The sequence below is a fragment of the Mustela putorius genome, unplaced genomic scaffold, assembly GCF_011764305.1.
Source record: "Mustela putorius furo isolate JIRA1106 unplaced genomic scaffold, ASM1176430v1.1 tig00000095_pilon_pilon_pilon, whole genome shotgun sequence".
Lineage (NCBI taxonomy): Eukaryota > Metazoa > Chordata > Mammalia > Carnivora > Mustelidae > Mustela > Mustela putorius.
In genome coordinates, this window is record NW_025421280.1 from 18,867,445 (window position 1) to 18,893,317 (window position 25,873).

Genomic DNA, 25,873 nt, shown 5'->3' on the forward strand with positions numbered 1-25,873 from the left:
CCTCTCATTCAGCCAAGGGAGAAAAAGAATCAGCAAGTGTCTCTGCTCTTTCAACCAACGAGAAAACGGGAAGGGAAGGCTCTCTCCGGAGCTCAGAGCTTCTCAGAAGAGGAAAGAAGGAATAACCGTAGGATATATGCAGAGGGAAGAAAGCTGATGAGTAGGTCACGTCCTAGGTGGACGTGCCGGTGTTGATAAAGGACAGAGGTCCCGACCAAAAGCCACCGCAGGCTCCTGGGTTTCTGAATTCACCAAGCTGGCCCCGGTGCCTGTCAGTACCTCAGAAAATCCTCAAAATTTCTCAGGGCTGAGAAACCAATTTCTTCCACGCCTGGGTAATTCCAAAGCAACTAAATGGATTGCTTCATCTAGCTGCAAATAAGCATGAGAAATTTCAGCCTGATTAGTTTGTCTGAACGTATAAATGTCTGAAGGCAGGCTTTCCGAATGAGGACGGACACAGAGCACCAAGATGGCGGTGGGCTTGTGCCTACAGTACTGGCCCGGGAAGCCACGGTGTGGGGGGGAGACAAGGCTGGCTAGGGGCCCAGGTGTGTCTGCCCAGCGAGGGGAGGTTCAGGTACAAAGAGGAACTTCCACACACAGAGTTCATATGCAGCCTCACATTTTACTGACATGATTTAATGCTCACATTCAGTTAGAGGATATGACGATGCCCATTTATAAGTGAGGAAACGGGTTGGGAGATGTGAAGCAGCCTGACGTGGATCTGACCTAAACGTCCAAGCTCTGGAGGACTCCGTTACTTCAACACCAACATTTCTCAGTTTTTACTCCCTTTTAAAAATCAACAACAGGGGCGCCTGGGTGGCCCTGTTGAGTGGGTTAAACCGAGTGGGTTAAAGTGAGTGGGTTAAAGCCTCTGCCTTCGGCTCAGGTCATGATCTCAGGGTCCTGGGATCGAGCCCCGCATCGGGCTCTCTGCTCAGCAGGGAGCCTGCTTCCTCCTCTCTCTCTGCCTGCCTCTCTGCCTACTTGTGCTCTCTGTCTGTCAAATAAATAAATAAATAAATAAAATCTTTTTTAAAAACATAAAAATAAAAAAAATAAAAATCAACAAAGCAAATGCTCTGCAAATGCAAAGACCAAAAAAATTAATGTAATCTGTATCCTTGTTCTTACAGCCATTTCCTATCTAAAAATGGGTTCTCGGGAAATAATCACGGATATGCACGGCAGTCTTGCCACACAGACTCACTGCGACGTGGCTTACGGTGGTGGAAAGAGGACGACCACCGCGAATTCCAGCAACAGAACACGGTTAAATGGAGCCACCGTTTTAATGAAATTACGCAGCCAGCAAAGACAGATCTAGATCACACGACATGCCAAAAGGCATTCACAGTCCAGTGTTCAGTTTCACAGCGGTCTATTTTAAATGATCCCGTATTTTTAAAATATATTCTTTCATCGGGTTTTCGTTTAGGTTTCCTGTACGTTCGGAAATGAATACGTTTGACTTGAAAACATTTTAAGCTAGTGTGAGAAAGGAAATGCAGACAGAGCTGCCCCTTCAGGGGAACCAAAGATATATAGGTTTTTTAAAAAGTAAAAAGATCCCTTTCATTGGAAAACTACTTAAAATCCCATTTACATACATGTCCCTGTTTACCAGGAACATACCTGTGGTATTTTCTAAAAAGGAACACTGATAACATATCCAAATGTGGCCACCTAAAATGTATTTCATAACTGGCTAATCTGCTAGAGCCCTTGAGAACATCTTATGAGGGTTTTTTTTTTTGTTTTTTTTTTGCGAGAAGGAGAAAAAGTGAGCAAGCAGGAGGGAGGAGTCGAGAGGGAGGAGCTGGGGGAAGGGGCTGAGTGCGGAGCCCAACGCAGAGCTCCATCTCAAGACCCTGAGATCATGTCCTGAGCCAAAACCAAGAGTCAGATGCTTTACCGACGAACAGAGCCACCCAGGCGCCCCCAAGAACATTTTCAAATGGCATCGGGTTTCTCAACTGTGCCAGGGCCCAGAAAGATTCCCCCACGGTGACCTGGCTGTCAGCCGCAGAGCTGTGCAGAGAGCCGGTCTCCCAGGCCCAGGCTGTGCTGGGCCTTCACTCATTAAGTAGAAGTTCAATTCCTCTCACAGCGGCTGTCCCAGGGGTGCACTCTGCAATTCTTCTGAAGCAAGCCTTCCCTCTGGCTTTGTATAGAAGTAGCAGCAAGAAGAAATAAAAGGGACACGGTCTCAAGGACCACAGGCTTTTCCTCAAAACCCTTCAACAGAAGACATTCCAAAAACCATCTCTAAGATCTACTGTTTAAGCCTGCCAAGACTCATTAATAAAGCTTACTAATTCCTTACTAATTATGACTGGTGAGGGTTTAGTACTGAAACACGCTACTTCCACCAGTCTTACGACCAAGAACCTAGTTTTCCAGTCAGAGCGGGACTAGTGTGAAGCAGAGGGGGAAGGAGCTCTGAGGGACAGTTTCCTCAGACAACACAGTCGCACCCTAGAAAAATGTATTCCTACATGATGAAAATCAAATTGCCTGAGAAAGGCCATACTGCAGAAGAATAATAGTAATTGAGCATTTTCCCCACAGTTATGGCCTTCCTCTCAGGCCTCTGGGAGGGGCCATGCCGCTGTGTCATCTCAGACACGGGGACAGAAACAGGGGCCCACATGCCTCCTGCAGAAGCCTTCTTTGGCTTGTCACTAGCATCAGAACGGGTGGGTTAAACCTCTGCTTCTGGCTCAGGTCATGATCTCAGGGTCCTGGGATCGAGCCCCACATAGGGCTTCCTGCTCAGTGGGAAGCCTGGTTTCCCCTCTCTCTCTGCCTGCCTCTGCTTACTTGTGATCTTGCTCTCTCTGTGTCAAATAAATAAACAAATAAATAAAATCTTTAAAAAGAAAAGAAAAAGAGGCTCCCAGTGCCCATGACCGTGCCTGTCACACACACACACTCAAGTTTGCGGAGAAACAAGGGCTTCTTGGAGACTGTTGTTCTCCTCCGTGTGAAGACACCGGCATCAACTGGACTTTCTTTTGCTCCTAAAAGCATTTCTTTTGGCATCAAGTCTGCATCACCCTCCTGCCTTGAAAACCCTGCCCCGGGGCCCCAAGCAGCCTTCGCCGCACACCCTGGCAGGTGCTACCAGGCTGCGTCGTTCTCTTTCCTTCAGCAGGTGGTGCTCCGGGAAGTCCTCTTCTCGGTTCCCCCGCTGCCGTGAGCCTGTTCAGACTAGGGCCCCAGCGCCGGGAACAGCAGCCACCGCCCGGGCGCTAAGTACTCCAGCCACACCTGTGGAAGTGGTTGACAGAACTAATGGAAGCACGTGGTATTGAGGAAGTCTGGCTCTGACTTGCTGTCCGGAGGGTCAAGTAGCCAAGAGTGTTAGCGTGACTTTGTCCCCATCCTCGGTTGAGACGGAGACAGCTGCCTTTCAGACCAGTTAGGTGATTTCAGACGCTCTACGGTGACACAACACACACACAGCTTGACGCTGCTCTCTAAGTCTCGTTACTAACACGAACCAGACGTCGTCCTCAGAAGTGAGGGCCTTGGGGCGCCTGGGTGGCTCAGTGGGTTAAAGCCTCTGCCTTTGGCTCAGGTCATGGTCCCCGGGTCCTGGAATCGAGCCCCGCATCGGGCTCTTGGCGGGGAGCCTGCTTCTTCCTCCTCTCTCTCTGCCTGCTTCTCTGCCTACTTGTGATCTCTCTCTCTCTCTTTCTCTATCAAATAAATAAATAAATAAATCTTTAAAAAAAAAAAAAAGAAGAAGAAGAAGAAGAAGCAGCGAGGGCCTTTCTGTCCCAGGGAGTCCTGTCTTTCTGCCTCCATGCGCGCCCAGGCGCGCCCCCTCCCCCCGGACTCCTCAGCCACCCGGACTGCGCCAGGCCTGGTGGGCTCTGCTGCTCAACTGAATTCCTGCTCCTCTGACTTCAAAGATTCCACCTTCCTCACACCTTTCCTTTTTTATGCCTTCTAAGAACAGCGGCAGCTCCCTGAAGGACAGGTTCAAACATCATCCCTCCTGACTGAGGCTCCTGCGGCGGAGCCTGGGACGGCAGCCGTCTCTGCCGGTGACCGGGCTGCGTGAGCAGCACATGTGGCCACGTCTCAGCCCAGGTCAGGCGAGTCGCCGCCTCCTGTCCACCTGCTGGGGTTGGGGTGGGGGGTCCTGGTGAGGAGACTGAGCAGCGAAGGGAGAAAATCCTGCTGCTGGGCAGCCTCGGAACTCCGCCCCTGTCGTACCTCAAGGCTGAAGGACGGCAGCCACCCTTCTGTTCCTCTCTCCTCCCTCACTGGCTCGTGACTCCGACCCCGACAGGACGGCCCAGGGAATTCGACCGTCCTCGGGGTGAGGACAGCAGAGCCTTTCATACAGAGCTACACGAAGCAAACTTTCCTACGAGAGCTCTTCTTCCCAGCACGACAGGTTCAGCAGCTGAGGAGTTTTACGGAGATCCGCTTCATCCGGGGTTCTCGGGGCTTGAATCCACGTCTCGGAACATCTCCCGCTGATTCCGTGAATGCGCGTGTGCCTTCCGCAAGTGCCTAACTTTTAAAATACGGTACACACACGATACTGTGTTGAAATCCGGAAAAAAAAAAAAAAAAAGCTGACGTTCGCAAGAAGTGTTTAAAGTGCTGTGGTTTTGTTGGTAAAGGACGGTTTTGCAGTGCCAAGAACTCGCCAGAAAGAAACCACACTGGCTTCAGGTAGATTTCCTCCAAGGAGCGTACCACCTATACCCGTACTGGGAGACAGCGAAGCAGGAGGCATCTGGAGGCATTTAATCCCATGTACGCTGCAGCCTTTTTGCTTATGGGCCTTCCCCATAATTAGGCAGGTGACCTTCTGCTAAAATGCAAGTAACTTCCTTCCTCTTATGACTTCGTTCATTCAATTTCCTTAAGCTCATGAGAGACTGGAGGTGACACCACATAAACTGTGTCCCTCTGCTACTCAAAAACGCTCAGAGGACTCCCCATCTAACTGAGCATCAAATCCAAGGCCCTTTCAGAGCCCACGAGGTCTGGTCCCCCTAGCAGTGTCTCCACCCCTTCCACTGGCCGAGCTCAGCCTCTCCGCTCCAATGGCAGGTACCTCCTCGAGATCTTCCCAAGACGGCATAGGCATGCCCCTCTCCTCAGGGCCTTGGTACTTGCTGTGCTTTCTGTCTCAAATATTGTGGGGCGCCTGGGTGGCTCAGAGGGTTAAAGCCTCTGCCTTCAGCTCAGGTCATGGTCCCGGGGTCCTGGGATCGAGCCCCGCATCAGGCTCTCTGCTCAGTAAGGAGACTGCTTCTCCTTCTCTCTGCCTGCCTCTCTGCCTATTTGTGATCTCTCTGTCAAATAAATATTTTTTTAAAAAATCTTTAAAAAAAATGTTGTTTCCTCGGATACCTTTAGGCTTGGTCTCTCACCCCATTCGGTCCCTGCTCATGTATCACTTCATGGAAGAAGCCGCTCCTGGCTACCCAAACCATGGACTACCAACACCTACTATCTCCTCATTCCGTCACTGCATTTCCCTGACCAGAGAGCAAGCTCCGTCTACGGGGAAGAGGGGCGGTCTCTACCGTCGGACTCTTCCCACCAGGTCGAAACTCCAGTAGCACAGGACCCGGCCCGTTTGGTTCGCTGCTACTCCGTGGGGCCCAGGTGAGTTCCCTCCTGCCACACGGGAGGTGAGCCCTCGAGCTCCTGCCCAGCTGCCAAAGGAATGAGAGCAGGGACACCTTTGTGTAGAGAAAGAGCAGCCGTTCCTGCAAACGCAGGGAAAGGGAAAGAGGGGAGGGGGTGGGACAAGATCCTGTCCCCCAGTTGTACCAGAAGTTGATGACAAAATATGCTGAGTGACGTGGTATTTAACCAGCCTCTCGGGGTCCACCTGGCACGCGGGTATCAGGACATTCACACCAGAACTGGGTCAGTGAGCTTCGCCTGGATGCCGGAGAGGACTGGCGTGCTTCCTCTGTTTTGTGGGGCTCCCAGGGAAGAGGAAATGGCGCGTCTGCCTTCAGCGGTTGAGAAGCTGAGCGTCAGAAAACAACAAACGAAGGCCAATCACCCCAGCACTGAATGGACAGAAGAGCGCATACAAGGTCGCCAGTCAGAGGACACCCCCCGGGGGCCAGCGAAGTCAGTCCTAAAGGCAGTGGTGGACATGAGGCTGGCTTCATGGAGAGATCTAGAGTATCCCGAGTAGACAGGAGGAGAGGAGGAAGTACACAAAGAGGCGTTTGTTCCAAGTGCAGTAGAGGGAGAGACGCTGATCGCCCAGGGATGCCGGGGGTGAAGGGGGGATGGCGGGAGGTGGGAGTGGAGAGACGCTGTCATACAGGTGACCGGGCTTGTGTGCTGTAGGCTCAAAAGCCAGCATCCCACACCTTCTCAAGACCTTGATTTCCAGCCGAAAGCCTCCGGGTAAGATAAGCATAGGAAGCACACAGCGGTAGGCTCATACATCCCCCCGCCCTGCCCCGTCCCCCACCGTTGAGGAGAACAGCTCCCACACTTCCTAGAGACTCACCCACACCAGCATCAGCTCCCTGGGTCCTCTCAAGACCAGGAGGTGGAGACGAGGATCTCCTAGATGAGCAAACACGCTCTGAGCAAGAGCCTGACCCCAGGTCATCCAGCGGCAAGTGGTGAGGTCCGGATTGAGCTCGGGCAGCTTGGTCAAGAGCCTGTGCCCCTCAGGAATACCTCACCAGACCTCCAGACAGCAGGGACTATAACTGAGGACCACAGGGACTTGGGAAACCAAAAATCGGGATTGTCACGGTAAGAAGAGATTCGAATCGCTTCTGAATAGGAGAGACAGTCTGAGACAGGACATCTGGACGCCACTGTAATAGGATTTCTGGCATGTTTCATGGGTGTGAAGGAACACAGGTCTGAAGTGAGGGCTGCCCTGGGAAGTCTGGGTCTGGTCGAGACCCCTGGGCCGGGTCTCGAACACACAAACAAGTCATGACCCTGAGTGTGGAACAGACAGAGTGCCAAGACAGCACCCAGTAGGGCAGATCCTACCACAGCCAGGCAGCCCGACAAGGCCCCCTATGAAGCCAATGAGGACTTGGGACCTGAAGAAATGGACAAAGGCAGGAAAGGACAACCCAGGGAGCTGGAACAGTGTGTGAGGAGGCTCTGAGGCGGGAAGGAGGTCCACTCAGAACAGCAAAGGCTAGTGTGGCCTAGTGGCTATGAACAAGATGGAGGGGAGGGTGCGAGGGGGGTGGTCAGGCCGCCAGGGCCAGAAGAGCTGGCTGGATTCACCCAGGGCTGGGAACTTCCTGGGAAGATACAAGGGAAGAGGCAGTGATTTGAAAGTTCTGGACTCTGATCCAAGGAGGAATGCCAAGGTCTACACGGATTAGGGAGGAGGGGAAAGAGGTCCCAGGGCAGTGCTAGGCAGGCGAGGCGGGACAAGTGCAGGGTGCCGAGGGAGAGGCTTGGGGGCTAGAAAGTCATCTGTGGCCACAGACCCAAGGTGTCACAGAGGAGGAGGAGGAGAAAGTCCCTGGAAATAAGCGACCAGAGTGCTGAATGGGCCTCCATGCAATTGAGCCCAGACACATAGAAAGGAAAATGAGAAGCTGGCGGCCAGGGTCATCAGGGAACCAGGGGATGAGCTGAACAGGGGGCAGGTCAAGGTGACCCTGAATCAGGGGAAGGGTGCTTGACTAGAACAAGCCAGTGGGGACGAGACTGACCTTGACCCACACACATCTGTCCTGCCTCCACAGACCTGCTCAGTCCAGGCCACCTCACAGCTGCAATGCATCCAACATGCTGCAGGACAGGTGTGCAGTTAGGACAACGCTGTCACACAGGAAGCACACAATCTGTCCCCCCAGGGGAAAGGCACACGCGACCCAGCCCCTCCCGCATGCAGCCCCTGTGAACCCCCATTCCTGCACACGAGAAAGGCGTGCAGATGCTCTCTCCTGAACTCTTTCCACCCATTGTCCCTGAAGCACCACCCTCTTTCTGTAATCTCCTCGTTTCTAAATTATGCTGATGAGGACGGGGCCTCGCGAACACCATTAATAATGAAATACAAGACATGGAGTTCATTTGATAAAATATTCATTAAAGATGTAATTAAATTGGAAAAAAAAAAAAGACACAGATTTCTGTATGAGGGAAAACCCTGCAGATCGGAAGAATCGCATCTGTCACTGTTCGGAAGCTTCGGTAATCCCCGCGGTGACGCTGCGCAGGACGGAAACGGACATGAAGGGGCAGAGAAATGAAACACGCTCTCCAAAAACCGTGAACACGACAAAACTTAACCAAGAACTCCTGTCATTTTCTACTAGAAGAGATCCCCCCCCCACACACAAAGGAGAGCAGAATTTACGTTTTAGGTAGATAGTACATATATCTAACTGTATAAATCCCAAGTAACTTAAGATTTCCAATTCGTAGAATGATTTCTCAGGAGCATTAAGTAACTTAAGATCAGAAGAAGTCTGGTTAAAAATTCATACCTCAAGAACTAAATAGATTAAAAAAAAAAAAAATGGTGGCCAGGCCTATGGCACTGGTCTGCCCACAGGTCTTTGTGGGTAAGTTGAGGCTCTACTGTGGGTGTGGGTAAGTTGAGGCTCCACTGGCTGACCTCTGTGTGCCCTCTGGGCAAAAGTTCCCTGAGTCTGCCAAAAAGACTGTAGAACAGGGCTGTTCCGTGAAGCCCTTTCTCTACTCTGCAAGCAGAAGGAGCAGCTCCCTCCTCTACGCTAACCCCCTCCTCACAGGGAACTCAAAGGAAGCAGAGCTCATCCCTGGCTGCGTTTATCAGTGTGGGATCTACCCAGCGATGAGCCTGCCAGCCCCGGGCTGCAAGCAGGTCTCAGGCTGAGTCAGGCTTCTGTCTCTGTGGCAAGGGAGGACAGAGGCAACTGCAGGGCCCTCAGCCAGCCCTGACGAATGAGTCAGTGAGTGAGTGAGCGCGTCTACCCCCCAGGCATCAGAGGCCACCCCCCCAGAGGGGCTTCCTGTGGAAACCTGGAGAGGGCACACTTTTGAGGGTTTCAGTAGGACAGGCCAGAAGCTCTTGCCCCAGCAAGTCCAGAGTTTTGGCTGCACCCACCACACAGTGTCTCAACAAGAAACCGTCAAAAAACATATCCTCTATAAAAACAATGAGGGCAGCCTCTGGATACTTAACCGAAGAATCCACAATCTGCAGATACTATAAAGGTCTTCCAGAATATTTGGTTGTGCAGGGTTACCACAGGGATGTACTGCAGTACACCTGGGCAGAGCAACAGGCTGGACAGACCCGGCCATGAAGAAGTGGCACCACACACCCCCTATCTGCCTTCCTTCCACCAGCCACTGGTTATGAAATTAATATGGCTCCGGATGCTGCGATCATCTGTTGGTTCTGCTCTCCTACTGGACTTGCCTTTGGCATTCCAGGGCCTTTCCGGGGACCTGAGGAGTAGCCTTTACTAAACTGAATCCAGACCTGGTAATAATGCCCTCAATGGTCTGGCTCCTGACGCAGGCCTTGAGTGAAACATCCTCTCCGCAAGTGTGGTCAAAATGAGAAAACACAGCATTCGGTGGCCTAACCCGTTTCAAGTACTCTCTTTTGTGTCTGCGGATATCCAAAATTCAAACCATCTGCCCGGTTTTCTCTCCCAAGCTCCAGCCAATGTGTCTAAGTTCCCTCAGGTGTCCCCACTTGGATAATTAACAGGCATCTCAAACTCAGTCTGTCCCAAACACAGCCTGTCATCCTGTCCTCTCCCCCTGAGCTGGCCTTTTCCCCAGAGGTTCCCTAACCCAGAAAACAGACCTACCCCTCATCCAAGCCCAAACCCTCAGGGTCTATCTTTGCTTCTCCTCCTCTTCTGCCATGACAAAACAATCCCAAACTCTCTCTGGTCCCCTCACCAGTCATTTCTCAATCTGTCCCCTTCTCTTCATCTCCACCATCCCTACCAGTGTCCACATCACCTTATGTCAGCCCCCCCCCCCACTGCCTGAGCAATTCCAGCACCTGAGTGGCCAGGCTGCTTGGTGTCCCTTGCCCACCCGTCAGCAGACCTCCACCCAGTGACCAAGGTAGCCCTCTGCTCAAAACCCTTCAGTGGCTCCTCACAGCCCTTAGGACCAAAACAAAGCCCTTGCCCTGGCTTTGAAGGCCCCCCATGATGTGACCCTGTGGTCCTCAACACCGTGCTCCAGCTCATCCAGCCACGTGAGTCTCCATCTGCTTCCCTCAACACACCAAACCCCAGATGGTCTTCATTCCTCTTCAGCTCCCCCTTCCACGTCCACTGTCTCAGGGAAGCCCACCCTGACTCCTGAGACCAGGGTAGGCCCCTCATCATATGCCCCTTCTACCTGTCTTCTACTTGTCCCTGTATCCGTCTCGTGTCTTCTCAGGTAGATCATTAGCTTTGTGAAATTAAAGAATAAGACCACACTGGTGTTATTCTGATCTAAAGAATCTGGGTTCGTTCAGTTTGCATGTTCACTAACTGGCCAGTAACTTTGGGCAGGATCCTTATCTTCTCCAGATCTTGGTTCTTTCATCTGTAAGATGGAAATATTTAAATATGCGCTTGTCTAATCCAGATGGTTTCTGGAAAGGACAGGACAACCGAAGTAAGGACAGTCTAAAATTTGTTAAGCTCTTTACAAAACTGTGAAGGATTTATTATTGTTGCTTTTCATGATACTGACAGTCTCTGGTGCTTGTTAATACTTTTGGTTGCATACGATGACTTTAAAAAATAAAAAAACCCTGAAGTGGATTAAGTTTGCTTTGGGATTTTTTTTTTTTTTAATGATACCCATTCTTATCATTATAGGGTATCACAAAAAACTGGGTAAGGAATCATTGCCTCCGAGATAATCAAGAAAAGCGAAGTAGGAGACACGGAGGCTACTGATAAACCACAGGAAATAACCCATCGGAACAGGGAGCCATCTTGTCTTCCAAGAAGAGAAAAACCCAAAACAGAGGCCAGGAAAAAGTCAGTGGGAAAGGCCTCCTCTCTCTCCTCTGCAGGAATTCCTCTGGCTAATGTCCTGGCCACAGGGTTGTCCCTATTTTACCAGGAACTGAGACCTTTCCCTCCTCTGCCCAAGGGGTTCACTATGTGGCAAGGTTGCTCAGAAGAGTTCACTCTCCAAGGTTTTCCAGAAGAGTGAGCATCCTGGCCTATTCCACACAGATCCTACATGCAGTATGGGGGTTCCTCTGGTCCCAAACCACAGCTGATAATGAGGAAGAGAACAAAGAAGTGGAAGGTTTGGAGGTGGGAACTCAGGGTTGGGGCTTGGACAGGTCTTGGTGACTTTGAATGTTCTTACCTGGGCCCTCTGACCTCCTGCCTGTGTAAGCTTCAGTTTCCTACTCTGTGGAGCAAGGAGAACATGGCTTACCAGGCCTCCTACCCCAGGCAGCTGTCAAGGTCACCCAGGAAGGTGTAGATGCCCTTTCAGAAGGGACAACCCTGCATGCTTGTACCTAGGCATCTAGACGGCTCTCCCCCGGGCAGGAACTGGCTGCAGCAGGCTAAGTCTCAGCCCCCAGACCCATGGGAAATCCAGCTCCCCCAGACAAGGTCTTCACACACGCTCCGCCTCAAATCAGGTGTTCAGTTCATGTGACACCAAGAGAAGCACATTCAGGAGATAGACTCACAAAACAGGCTTTGATGATGCTGTGATGAAAATAGGTTAACCTGCTTTAAGATTCAAACCTGGCCTCATCCCAGAGTCCGATTTTTTTTTTTTTTAAGTCAAATCTTTTTTTTTTTTTTTTCCCCTTTAAGACAATGACTATTTTTTCAGCATTAGGACTGTAAGTGGGCCAGCCACATCTGTTAAGAAGCCACTCAATGCCACCCACTGTGGATACACGCCCCAGCCTGACTCCCAGGACCCTGGCTCCCTGAGTGCAAATCCGTCTCAGATGACAGACAACAGGCTCGGGAGGGACACCACCCCAGAGACTTTCCGGGCAGGCGGGAAGCCGTGCTCAGCGCCGTCAGCCCTGTGTGTCACCTTCCTAGCTCTATTAATTAAGCTTCGTTTATGAGGCAAGCATTCCAGGAGCAGTGGAGGTGTGAGGAGACAAAGGCGGGTGAAGACGGCAACTCTGACCCACATTAAAAATGAATAATGAATTAGGCAGCTGAAATTGACACATCCCCCTCCCCTCCAAGTTTTAAAGAAGTGGAAGTATAAAGAGAAGGCATGAATTAAGCTTTTCATTCTTCAGAAGAGCCTGGAGCACAGACACACTTTGGGGATCTTTGACTATTGAAACATTGTATTTTTTTTCCCCCAAGTCCTTCCCACCACACCCAGAACTAAGAGCCTCTCAGCGAGGAGTCTATGCAGCCTGGCAGAGCGGGAAGGCAGGCACACTTTGCAGACACATTCTGTTCAGTCTCTCATTAAGCAAATACAACAGGACTACCTTTCCAGCAATCCACTGACAAACCAATCTTCCCATCTTCCAAGAATGTCTAAGAAGAGATCGTCTTTGACCTTCAAGAGGTTTACAGTTAAGCTGCGGAACAAAACCCACAAGGCAATACAAACCACGAGAAGGCAATCAGAGATGAGCTCCCTGACAACTGGGACCGAGTCTGCTTTCTTTCTGCCTTCCTGTCCGAGGGCCTAAAAACGATGGTTGGCAGAGGATGAACAGGCAGATGATGGACAGAACCAACTGGATGTCGAAGGTGGAAACGTTCTTTAATGGTAATGATTCTACGGGTCTGAGATAGCAGGAAGAACATACGGACATCTCTCCAGAAGCAAGGGCATGGATCCAACGACATCCCCACCCTGCCCCCCACCCGCAGCATGCAAATCAAAACTTCTTAGAACACCAGGTGTTAGCTTGCATTATAAAAAGCTCCCTGGAGGTAAGATGGGTGTGTATCTGTTCATGGTCTCCCAGGTTGGAGATCAGTGACCACTGAGCAGGTGAGAATGGGGTAGGGGGAGTCGGGGGGCCGGGTGTGTGGGAGTGACAGCATGGGCTTCCGGATCCCACCTGGATCAGTGCTTGTCAGACTTGACTTGTCACCTGGAAGCACTATTAGCCATAGTCACTGTCTTCCTAAATGAGGCCCAAGCCCTTCGTGATAGAAACCAACTGATCTCCTTGTGCTTTCCCAAACAGGAAAAGGAGGACTCTGACAGAGTATAGAGGAAGCTGTGCTCCTGCCTCCGTCAGGACAAATGACCCTGGGGGTCAAATGACCTTGCCTGTCCCACTCCTTATAGCTCCCCGATGGGCCCCAACTTGCACACCTACTTAAGAGAATGCCAAGGCAGCTGCCAGCCGCCCTCCCCTCCCCCTGGCAGAGCTCCCAATTACAACCAGTACAGGCACCAAGCAGAGAGGCCCCAAGGAGGGTCCCAGCTGGTGGTTTTGCAGTCACGGGGGTCCTTCCACCGCCTAAGACACACTTAGGCTGCCGCTGGCACCAGTCATTCTCAAATCAAGGGGTAGGAGGAGATGAGCTTCCCAATCATGCCCCCATTTTGCTATAGGCCAAGAGGTACATTTGTGTCTAACCCTATACCTGTGGAGCACGGGGCTGAAGAGCTCTTCTGGGAGAAGACAGCTCGAACTGCACTTGTCAGATGCTAGGCAGACAGACCCAGCCCTCAGCGGCTGGTGGGAGGAGCCAAGACCCATCCCTGAGAGAAGGGAGGGACCAGGCAGGGAGACAGGCACTGGAGAGGTCTGCTCCCCACAGGGCCAGCCTCAGGATCCCACAAGTGGCCAACCGGCCTGAGATGTCCACCCGATCGAAGGCAACGCGCATGTGCGGTGAGAGCCCAGGTCAACACTATTGTATTTCCTAAACAAGAGTCACCATACGTGTCCAAGGCTGAGTTCTGGGCACGGTAGTAGGTTGGGGGTGGACAGAGAAAAGAACCAGACTCATTCCTGCCCATCGGGACCAGTCTAAAGAGATGGTTGAGCCATGCGTGAGAAGGATGAAGCCTCCAAACTTTCCCCCAATCACTTTACAGGATTTGAGTTTTGAAATAAATTGTCGAAATCCATTCACACACAAAGCTTCCTCTCCTTGAATATAAGGTGCATGTCCTCTTGAGGGTTACAGAGACCTCGGACAATTAGGGGTGGGGGAGTACCCACAGATACAAAATCATGCACATAATTTCAGGTAGGTCCCAGACACCTGAGTTCCCACTGGCAGGCTCCTAAGGAAGCCACAGACCCCAGGCCAAGAGCCCTGTCACAAAGGAAAGCTAGCTGCGCCAACTTGCTGGACTATTTGTACCAACAGCACTGCTGCAGGGGTGGGGTGGGAGACCAAGTGTCCCCCAAGTCACAGCCTGCAAAGGGGAAGACTCAACTTGCCTCTACTGAGTGCCAGAGCTCAGGATTCCTGGAGTTCCCTCTTGGCTGACCCCAGCTGCGATTCACCCCAACACTGCTCACCTTCCTTACTCTCTGCTCTGGCTGCAGCCCTTTCTCCACAGCCTCCAAGGGCTCAAGCCTTGACCATCCTTTCTAAGTCAAGCTCAAATGTCCCTCCTTCAAAAGCCTTGCCTGCCCATCTCTCTACTGCTGGGAACCATGAGGAAGGCCTCCTGTCTCCGAAGATCCAGAGCACTCTCTCTGCCCCTCTTCCGGGTCCCCCAGCCACTTTATCAATTGAGCTATCATTTTCCTATATACATGTCCCCTCTCTCTTCAGACTCAGATCCTTAAAGCCAGGGAGTTCCCAGAGGCAGACTCTGCCCTAGGGCAGTAGCCTTACTGGGGACCTCAAACGTGAAATCTTTGCTGGTCGAGGAGAGATGGCTCAGTCAGACAGCCACAGAAGGGGAGGGGACAGAGCTGCACACCTGTGACAGAGGGAGGGGAGGACCGCCTCTAAGAAGAAGGACCCTTTCCACCGGGCTTGAAAGGCAAGGCACGAGAAAGGTTAGAATATTTACATGAGCAGCACAGAAGAATATATTCCCACCAAGACTAGAATGTTAAATCCAGCATGCAGAGTCTGCACACCGCACAAATGGTGATAAGCAGAGGGAACCCCCAGATGTTGATGAGCACAGGAGTCAGCATAATGTTGTGAGAACAGTCACAAGGCTCTCCTGGAGACAGCTGTTCCTAGACACCCAGATGCCATCCTGAGACAGAAGAACACCCACAAGCCTGGAGATGCGGGCAAAACTCACGGAGCACGGACTTATCTGCCAGAAGAGTCCGGCCAACGGACCTCCAAGCATTTGTACTTTCACCCATCAGCAGGGCATGGAGGTGAGCAGGCCAGAAGACAGCAGGCAAGGTCTGGAGGTCCAGCTCTGCGATCATCCAGCCCTGGGGCCCTGGGCCAGTTTTTCCGCCCTGAGCCTTACTTTCCCTATATTTAAAATGAGGGTGTTCAAAATTATAGCTCAGAATCTTTCCAGTCCTGAAGTTCTAGAAATCTATTAAGTATTTAGCAAAATCCTGCAGTCTCACACCAAACTAGGCTCTAAGCCGCTGACAGAAGAAATGCTAAGACAAGGCTCTTTCTTCTCATGTTATTGGTCTTTGCTATGGACTGGTTGTGCCTCCCAGAAATTCACATGTTGAAGTCCTACTACCCAGTGTGATGGTGTTTGGGGTCCTTGGGAGGTAGTTAGATCATGAGGGCGGAGTCTTCACGAATGGGGTTAGGGCCCTTGTAAGAGAAGACAGAGATGATCTCTCTCCCCTCCCCCCACCACCAGGTGAGGACGAAGCTAGAAGGACTCCACCTACATACCAGAATGCAAGCTCTCACCGCACACCCGATCTGCTGGGACCTTTGAACTTCCCGGACTCCAGGACTGTGAGAAATAAATGTTGTTTAAGCTACCCAGGCTCTGACTTTTGTCATAGCAGCATGAACTAAGACAGCATTTACTTCAGAAAATGAACGGAGGGCGCCTGGATGGCTCGGTTGGTTAAGAAACTGCCTTCAGCTCCGGTCATGATCCCGGAGTCCTGGGATTGAGCCCAGCATTGAGCTCCCTGCTCAGTAGGGAGTATGCTTCTCCCACTGACCTCTCTCTTCTCATGCTCTCTCTCTCATTCTTACTCTCTCACAAATAAATTAAAATCTTAAAAAAGAAAAGAAAGAAAAAGAAAATGAAAGGTTACAAAAGTAATTGTTCAATGACTGGAATCCTATCATGTGTGTATGACCTGTGTGTGCACCTGCCTGGGAAAGGTTCTAACACAATCCCTGAGGTTAACAGTGATTATCTCTGGGCTACCTCTTTAGCGTAATTATAGCTTTCCTGTTTCTCTTTTGTTTGATTTCTAAATTTTCTATACTGACAGTGTATCCGGTGTATTTATCCACTTACTTAGGTAAAATAAAGCCCCCAGTTCTCAGGGAGGGCTGGGAAGGAGGTGTATACGCATTAGCCACAAGCCACCGTATCAGGATTCCATCATGTTTTGGTAACCAGGTCCCCATGGGCACAAGACTTAACTTGAACCAAGCATTTCACATCCATTCATTCCTCTGAAGAGCAAAATGGCCCCAAGACAAGCAGGGCAGTGACTGGGAGCCTCATTGACAAAGTAGGGCTCTGCCAGGCCCAGACAGGATATCTAGCCCATTTAACCAACATCTCAGACTGGTTAGTGGCCAAAGTGTAGCCTTGGTTCCAGACCTTCTAAGTCCGGGTCAGGGCACTCTCCTTTACCTGCTGCCACTCACTTCTTCCCTCAATACCAAAGACCAAATGACCACTGTGTGTCCATCACTGTGTGAAGCCCTAGAGGGAGAGGAAAGGCGAGGGCGAGGTCTTGAAGTCTCAAGGAACTTGGAGACATTCCCATATGATTCTTAGAAATGAGCTTCTAAAATGTAAGAAAAACAGGCATATCTATTCATTTATCCATTCGCTCCAGTATTTATTTCGTATCTGCTATGTGTCGAGGCTTGCACGAGGCACTGGGGAATAAACGCAGAGCAAAACAGAAATGGGCTCTGCCTTCACAGCTCTCGGTGCCCAAAAGAGCCAAGTAAGGTTATGAGGGCACTTTAGCCCAAAGCTGTCCCTGCACCTAGAAATCACAATTCACATTCTACAGACGGTCCATGTCCCTTTCTTCAGACAGAGAAAATAGGATTAACTCAACTGCACATTTATTTATTCCCCAACAACCAGCACCTACTGTGCGCAGAGCAAGGTACATGGTGTCAGGAGAGACACCAAGGAGCTGGCCAAGGTCTCCAAGCGCTTTCTTCGCTGTGCCAGGAGATGCTCGTAACTGACCAGCCCCACACGGTGGCAGAGCACTGCTGATGAAGCAGGAGCACCTGGATGAAATCAACTACATCCCCATCGTAGCAAGAGAGCAGAGCAAGGGGACTCTTCTCTATCACCTTGAGAACTACATGAGCTGAATGAGCCTCCCATTCATGACATCATGGATTCCTCCCCTTAAAAAAGCAACGGACAGAAACTCCGTTTTTAGGGGAGGACATGTGTGGATGGCACCACATCACTCCCTCCACAGGAAAGATACACAAGTCAGAGAAAGCCATGGTGGGTGACCTGATGTGAGGCAACACCCTGAGGGCAGGAAGATCTGCAGGATCCTCTGTACTCCCTCGAGCCCATTTTTGATAAAAACATAAAAGGCGTGCCGACCTCTCCACGGGACTGTGGTGACATCCCTTCATCTCTTCACAAGACCCTCCCAGGGCCCTCCAGTCCTGAGCTCCTTCCTCTATCCCAAGACGCCCCAGCCCCGCTTCTGGGACCTGGATGGCACTGCCCTGACCTCGTGTCCTTGCAACAGAAGTGCTCAGTCTGCATCTGCACCAGGCAGGAAGCAGAATACAGCATTGAAGAGACTAACCGGTTTCTGGCCAAAACCCCATGGCCCTTCCTATCCCACTTCTCAAAGCCCTGCTTGCTGCCACCCCAAGTTCAGGGCAACCTTGATTTACTTGAAGGGTGTTTTCAAAGATCACTAGGTAAATACACGCTTATGTTATCTTAATTTCTATGTTAAGTGAACCAGGAGAAATAAATTCCTTCATGAATCTTTGCAGGAGACAAAATAACCACTTCCGAAACCTCAGAAAGGAGGTCATTTCCCAAATAAGGTTTTCTGGCTTGGATGTCATATATCAGGCATCCTTAACTAGGGTGCCCTATAATAACAAGGTCTTTTAAGTAAAAGAAACCAAAAAAGGAAACTACTTAGGAAGATGCCTGAAAATTAAATAAGGAAAGATGTGATTATGATTAACTGAAGTTCAAGTTGTGATTTACTGTTTTTAACATGATTACTTGGTCCATCTGTTGGATTCCAGAATGCCTCAGAATGTCTTTTCTGGTTATTTTACATTCATCGAAGAAGCCTGCCAATGTCAGCTTTCGCTTACTGTTGAGAGTAAAAATATTAAGACAGTCTTCTAAATTTCGGTTTGGAAATCCAGCCTTATCCACCGGAAGTCCTCAGGCTCAGAGAGCCGTGCTGAGCTAGAAAAGACCCCAGAGGAGAGCTGAGGCTAACTGTGGCTCCTCCCTCCCCCTGCCCATGACATTCAGTCCGTCACTGAGGCCTGGCAACAGGTGTCCAATGCATTCCCCCACCCTCACCCCATCCTCCCACACCTGCCCTCACCTGGGCCCCCCCTCAAAGCTATGCAAACAGCTTCCCAACTACTGCCCTCAATCTCCTTTGCTCCAGCTGGACGTGTCCTGAAGCCCTGCTGGACGGCTAGCACGTGACCCCCTCCCTGCAGGCTATGTCACTTGCAGAGCCCAGCGCAAAATGAAAAGCACTAAGAATTTCTAGAGGCTAGCAGCAGAGCAGCAGCCAAGGTGGGGTCCTGCGCAGCTGCATAGGTCACACGCCCATGAAGCCTGTCCTGCAGAGCCAGGGCCTCCAGAATCACGGCCACACTTCCCGCTCTGGCATTCAAGGTCCTCTACTGCCTGGCTCCACCCTACTTCCTGCCTGTGAACCTCCAGCTCCAGAAACACTAGTCATTTCATGGAATCCTCCTCCGCTGTCCCATCTCTATGCCTCTGCGCATACCTTCTGAATGGGAGTGGACTGATCCCTCCTCTGTGCCCTCATCAGACCCAGCGCAGACATCTGTCTCTGAAGACCCACCTGTGACTCTTGGGGAGGTTCTTCCTCTACTAGAGCAAGGGCTGACTATTGGTCCTTGAATGCCTAGTGCCAAACACAGAGCCTGGCGGAAAGTGAGCCCCAAGAAAGAATGGATTAGTTCCCTCTCCCTCACCTGGCATTCTGGGCCACCCCCTCTTACTCCCTAAAGCCCATGCCTACAACGCCATACCCTACCTTCAAGGCTCAGCTCAGATGTCCCCATCAGCTCTCCTGTATTCTCCCAGCTGGCAGGGGTCCTGCTCTAGTCCGTTCTCCCCAGTGCTTCTCCTCTTCCTCTTACAGAGTACCCCCCTGTATCCTACCTTGTAACACATATGTCGGACTGGCTATATATACCGTAAGAAAGGGGCTTTTACTTGTTCTCTTCCATGTTCTTAGAACTTCTCAGTGTTTTTGAATACGGCAGATTCTCCACGGACTGAATAACAAAAACAGATTAAATAACACTTCGCTCTACCATGCCATGCCCCTCAAAACACTTCAAGGCTGGGGATAAGTGAAATTCAAGGTTTATAGAACTCTTAAAGACAGAACCACCTCACTAATGTTCAAGAGCTTTAGAAGCACTGGAAAGCAGCTTCCTCCCCCTGGGAATTGAAGGGAAGAAGAGAAAGGAGGGTGGGGAATTCTCTCTGCTGGGCGCTGCAGGCCTCCCAGCACCGGGAGAGCCACTGCTGCACGTGGGGGGCACCTCTTCCCCCTGTGGTTTGGGAAACAGGGTCTTCATGCCCTGGCCACTGCAGGGCCAGAAGGTTCTGTCCCCCTGACCACAGTGAAAAGGACAAGAACTCGGAGGCCACCGTGGGATTTCTCTCATTTTTCTACTGGAAAAAAAAAATCTCTTTAGGCTGTGTGCCAGGTTAGTAAGATAGGAATTTGGGGCTGCCAGGGGCCCTCTCACCCCCACACTGGAACAGAAAGTCACATGGAGAGCAGCACTGCTGAGATCGAGAGCCCCCTCCCCAGCACCGTGGGAGCCGGGCCCAGCTGCACTCTGGCAATGCAGCCTACCTGAGCTAGCATCTTCCCGTCCTGCAGAACTTGAGCTGGGCTTCTGTCTCCTACAACTCAGGGGGTCTGAAGGAGTCCACATCCACTGGACAGAGGTGGAAGCTGAATTTCCAGTTTGGTCAGCACACAGGCCACAGGGCCAGGAAAGCATGGACCCCCGCGGCTCACATCCGGGGACCCTGAGACAAGGGAGATCGAGCAGTGGCCGTGCCCTGCGGGCAGCCCCAACTGCAAGATGACACCGAGGAAGTGCCCTCGGGAGCTCCACCGGTGACGTGATTCAGAGTAACATGCCCTGACCAAGCTCTCACACACAGGTCAACAGTGTATGAATCCACCAGTCCTACTTAGTCAATCAAATGAAGAAGTGAGAGCTTAGCGGGTAAAGAGCCATACTCCTTCACGGGTGATACGGTCCGTTCCAACCGGCTTGTGCTCGGACCGGCCACCACGGCCCAGCAGATGGCAGAGGCCAAAATAAAAACGGCCGTCAAAGCCAGCTAGACACCTCCAAGTATAATGGAATAATGGCTCCATGATAGCTTGTTAGTGGAAGTTCTCCATACTGGAACCACACCCCAGATTGTTAACGTGATGGCCAGAAGGGGATCCAGGCCCTCCTCCTGGGACACCCTCCACCCCAAAAATCCCACTCTTCGTGTCAGAGCGTTGAATGGGAAAAACCATCAGTCTGACAGAGAATGGAGATTCACATGTTCTTACAAGAAATCCTTACAGAAAGCAAAGACTCTCTGAACACACGGTCGCCTTCAGGATTTCTGCACACTGAAGATCACACTAAGAATCGTCACATCCACAGACCAAATTTTATTTGAATCCATTTAAAACTTAAGAGGATACCCTCACCAGAAAAAGTTCACTGGTCATTTTTAAGAAAGCAGATGGGGGCCCCTGGGGAGGCTCTGTCAGTTAAGGGTCCAACTCTTGATTGCAGCTCAGGTCATGATCTCAAGGTCGTGAAGTCAGGCCCCACGCTCAGCAAGGAGTCTGCCTGAGATTCTGTCCCTCTCCCTCCTTCTCTACTCCTCCCTCTGCTCACATGCTCACTCTCTAAATAAATAAAATCTTAAAAAAAAAAAAAACACACAACAAAGAAAGCAAGCAAGCAAGCAGATGGACCTACAGGTCAAACTTTAGGGCCCTCTTGTTATTTTTACAATGTAGCAAACATCAGTGGCCTCCCACTTCTTGAGCCACTGTTTGGAAACAAACAATACTTCCCAACTGAAACACATGCATGTGCCTGGCCAGAAACAAGGTAATCCAGGAGAATGAAGCAAAGACGCAACAGGGACCATCAGCCTGGTCGTTTCTCAGTTGTGAGAGGGAAGCGACCACGAGACATGAAAATATCCTCCCAACTAAAACCCTGGAGATAGCTTTGGAAAAATAACTAAGGCTTTCATCTATTTAGCCATTGGTAAGCTTAATTTTAAGAATAAGGGAAAAACGGCCAATTAAGGCATATTCTTCCCCTTTCCAACACTGGAAGGTTCTCTTAAGGACTTCTGCTCATCAGAAGATAAAGGAGAGCCTTCTGCTGGGGGTCAAGTATTATCGATACTGCAATTAACAACCTAACACCAAGTCTTAGCACATGAGTGATTATAAGTGTCTAGCACCCTTCTACATAAAGAGAACAGACCGGTGATTTTAATGGACATAAACTAGTTAAAAATCTGTCAAAACAGATTAAACCAACTGATGTGCATCTTTACTCTCATGAAGTAATATTTAATGACCTAAAAGGACACTACCAGATTTCTACCAGGCTGGGTAATCCTGGGAGCTGAGGTAACACTGAATGTCATCTGACACCGGCAAAATGATGCCTGACCCTGGGCCCTGCAGGGCTGTGCACCACGGCCACATCTGCAGAAACTCAGGAGCTCCCCAACAGGTACTAGTATGTCTAGTGAAGGCAAGAAGCAAGTCAAACAACAAATGAGTCGGGCTTGAGAACAGAAATGAACAAAACCCACCGAAATCCAGTTCCCGTCTGCCCTTGACAAGGCCAAACAGAAGGTGGCCCAAACCACATCCCCACCCCACACCCCAAATCTTCTGCCTTCTGCTTCACCCTCTGCCACACATAGATCTCATTCCTCCACAGGTACTTCTGTGAACCCTCCCCTGCCCTCCACCTACCCCTACACACCCACCCCCACACACCAAGTTTCTCCCTCTCCTCACAGCTCCCAGGACCTTCTTGTGCAGAAAGAAGGGTTTGGAACACCATCAGTAATCAGGTAGGGACAGCTCCCCCTGCAGGATGGTGCTGTAAGCCGCCGAGGGCCAGGCTTGTGCTCGAGGGCCCCCAGAGCCCTCCAGACCAACACAGCATCAGGCAGAGCATAGGTGCAACCATAACATTGGGGAACACAACAGAGAAGACCCCAACCCTTGATGTGGCAGACCTATGCATCTGCCTTAAGATGTGAGTGGGGTCATGTACAAAAGACACCAGGGCGACATCACCAAGGTATCCGGGGCAGGGGGTGTGGTAAGAGAAGGGCAGGAACCTGCCATGGGAACTGGAACAGGAAGTCCCTAAGATGGTGAAGTGCAAGAAAACGTGGATTTCCACAGAATCCACAAGCTCATGAGAAGAAACTGATGGGCTTGAAATGAGCCCCCCCTTTCCATCCCTTCGGGAGAACTTCACAGCCCGTGATTCTGACCCACATTTAACATTTTGGGTTCCCTGACACCTGGTTTACTTTAGAATCAAAAATAAACGCTACCCTGCCATCAATGGACTCTTCTCCTAAAGGGTTGATGAGAACAGAACCAAGAGGGGCAGGGAGGTGGGGGGCGGGGGGGTCCTCCCTCACATGGGCCAGTAAGAAAGGAACACTTGCTTTTGCATCATTCCACAAGCTGGAAACATTAGAGCCACAAGCTCAGATGGAGAAGAGAAGGCATGCGGGTGCGCACGGCGGAGAGGGGTCCTGCACCGTTCACGAAAGGCTACAGGGAACAGGTGCCACATGTCTGAGCATCTTTGCTGCAGTTACCCGGCCTCCTGAGAGGCTACTCAGATGCTTCTTCTTAGCCTCCCTCCTCCTGGCACGAGGCAGTACAAGGAACACTGGGCCCCAAGTCAAGAGACCTTTACTGTGAACCTGCTTTTCATTCACTCCATTCCTCACTTATTCTTGGATTCACTCATTTCAGAAAATAACAAGCAGATGGTGGTGATGTTTGCACAACAACGTGGACACATGGAATGCCGCTGAGCGGTACACTTAAAAATGGTTCAAATGGTACGTGTTATGTATATCTCACCACAACAGGAAAAGTGTGTTGAGTGCCCACTCTGTGCCCTTCATGGAGCATACATTATTCATGCAAGTATCCTCTCCAACAAACACTTACAGAGGGCCCGTGTGCCCAGAACTATTCCCAAGATCCTGGACACACAGCATGGGAAGAACAGGAAACAAAGAACAGAAACTCATGGAGTGTTCACTCGAGTGGGGGAGACAGACAAAGAGATAAATAAGTAGGATGTGTCGTATGGTAGGTGGTGGTAAGTACAAAGGAGAAAAATAAAGCAAAGAAAGGCAGTGTGAAGTGTTGGGGCATGGCAGGGGGCAGGTGCAATGTAAGACAGATGGGCCAGAGAAGTCTTCATGAAACAGGTGACTCTGAGTTAGGATATAAAGAAAATGACAATCAGCCATTAAGATATCAGAGCAAAAACAAAACAGAACATTAAAAAAAAAAAAAAAAACCATAAAACCTTTCTGGACTGAGAGCCCAGCAAGTGCAAAGGCCCTGGGGCATAAGCAAGCCTGGCATGTTTGAAGAACGGCAAGGAGACAAGTGTGGCTGGAGTGGGACAAAGGAAAGTGTAATAGGAGATGAGCTGGAGACAGAGGAGGATTCACATGGGTGAGCAAGACAAACATTGGCCCTGTCATATTCCCTGTCAGTACAGGAAATAACCAAATTAACAAATAAACAACTTCTATCAAGAAAATAAATTGGGCCCAGGGATAGAGAAAAACGTGGGGGAGCTTTTTAGGTAGAGGAATTAGCAAAGGACAAAAGGAAGGGACTGTTAGACTAAGAACTTGTGGATAAAAAGGAGCTTCCAGGTGGGAGTAATGGGTTTGAAAACTCTGTGGTCATCAGAACTTATTATCTGAAAAAAACAAAAACAAAAACAAACAAAAAACACAGGGTGCCTGGGTGGCTCAGCAGGTTAAAGCCTCTGCCTTGAGCTCAGGTCATGATCCCAGGGTCCTGGGATCGAGCCCCACATCGGGCTCTCTGCTTGGCGGGGAGCCTGCTTCCCCCTCTCTCTCTGCCTGTCTCTCTGCCTACTTGTGATCTCTGTCTGTCAAATAAATAAAATCTTTAAAAAAAACAAAACAAAACAAAACTTATTACCTGAAAGAATCTAAAATGATGTTGTGGCTGAAACATCACAGGCAAAGGAGGGAGAAGACAGGGTGGTGGGAGGGAGGCAGAATCACCCAGAAGCCCAAGCTCAATTCACAGAAGAAGGGTCTATCAAGGGGTACTTAGGTGAATGAATATGCTCGGGCTTGTTTCAAAAAGGCCACCTGGGCACTGTGTGGAGAGGAGAATGGAAATGCAGAAGATGATCACAGTTTAGATAGGGGAGGTGGCAGCAGAGACATGGAGAGGTTCAGAATAAATTCAGAGACAGGCAGCACAAGACTGTCGATGATCTGATGGTAGGATAGGGATGAGAAGGAATCCAAGAGGGACTCAGACTTGTGGGCTCAGCACCTGGGTGGATGGGATGCCATCGGCTGGGACCGGGAAGGTGAGGGGGCAGCCAGGCCAGGGCAGGGAGATGTGGGTTCCCCTGGATGTACCAAGCTTGAGATGCCCTGGCTACATTCAAGTCAAGGTTACTGACAGGTCAGGGGTAGATCTATCAATTTAGGACTCACTAGCAAACAACATATTAAGAGGTAGAGACGGTAGACAAAAGAGCTTAGAGATCTCAATCAATCCATAGGCCAAATATTCGGTTTTTTTTTTTTTTCCTCTGTCAAACCAGGGTGATGTCTAAGGCACTTCCAGGGAGTCTTAGGAGTCCCAACCACTCAGGGTCAGAAGTCCCCCAACCCCTTGTTACATAGACCGTATTTATCAAGCAGGCTTGGGACCAGCTATGATCCTTTCTGCCGGGTCAAACCAGAAGAGCTTTGAATTCACGATCAATGTCACACATGGATCATGCTTTCAAGTTAGCCTTTGCCATAAAAGCTCATTGTCTTTTATAGAGAGACACTTAAATTGGGGAGAGCCCACAAAACCAAAATTCTGTTCTTGGTTCATGTTCATGGTTAACCCAAGCACACACCTGCAACTGTGGTTCCAGTGGAGAAATGCCGCCATGAACCCATGAAAATTGGAGCCCCTTTTTCCAGCCTCCCCACCCACACCCCAGCCTCTGGGCCAACAGAGAGTCTCTCGTGACTCATAGAAAAGCCTGTGGGCTCTTGGCCACACCTCCAGTCAGTACAACTATTCCCAGCCACGATTTCCCAGTAAACAGTCCAGAGAGCTGAGCAAGTCAATCGATAGATACATCATTTTCCGGCTACCCCACAGCTGCCATCCCTGCCACGAGGCATAGACCAGGTGCTTGGTTTTCAGTGGAGGGGGAAATATCTGTGAATGGTTCCACATGGGTCCTTC

The 25,873-nt window shown here is 50.5% G+C and overlaps 1 protein-coding gene across 14 annotated transcripts in view; it reads right to left on the minus strand.

Moving 5' to 3' along the window:
• The window catches only part of CACNA1D (calcium voltage-gated channel subunit alpha1 D), a 296,472-nt gene that overhangs the window by 192,912 nt on the left and 77,687 nt on the right, over positions 1-25,873 (minus strand). The gene's annotated exons all lie outside the window — the stretch shown is intronic.